Source organism: Babylonia areolata, chromosome 6 (genome assembly GCF_041734735.1).
Source record: "Babylonia areolata isolate BAREFJ2019XMU chromosome 6, ASM4173473v1, whole genome shotgun sequence".
NCBI classification, from domain to species: domain Eukaryota; kingdom Metazoa; phylum Mollusca; class Gastropoda; order Neogastropoda; family Buccinidae; genus Babylonia; species Babylonia areolata.
This window is the reverse complement of record NC_134881.1, coordinates 34915910-34916266: the sequence shown is the minus strand read 5'-3', so window position 1 is coordinate 34916266 and position 357 is coordinate 34915910.

Below are 357 nucleotides of genomic sequence, written 5' to 3'. Positions count from 1 at the left end.
TATCTTGGGATCTTTTTTTCAACCAGACTCAGTTTTACTTATGCCTGTCAAGATTTAGTAAACAGGGCAAAGAGAGCTGTTCTAGTTATACTTCATGTTATATACAGATTAGATTCTGGCTCATACACAGTATTTGCTAAGTTGTTTGAATCTCAGGTACAGCCTATTTTACAGTACAGTGCAGAAACTTGGGCTTTTGAGAATGGTGTTGAAATTGAAAGATTACATATGTTTGCCATGAAACGCTTCTTAAATGTTGATAGGCAAACACCCAACGATTTAATTTATGGTGAACGTGGTAGATATCCAATATATATAAGCTCATATGTAAAGTGTATTAGATATTGGCTAAAGATA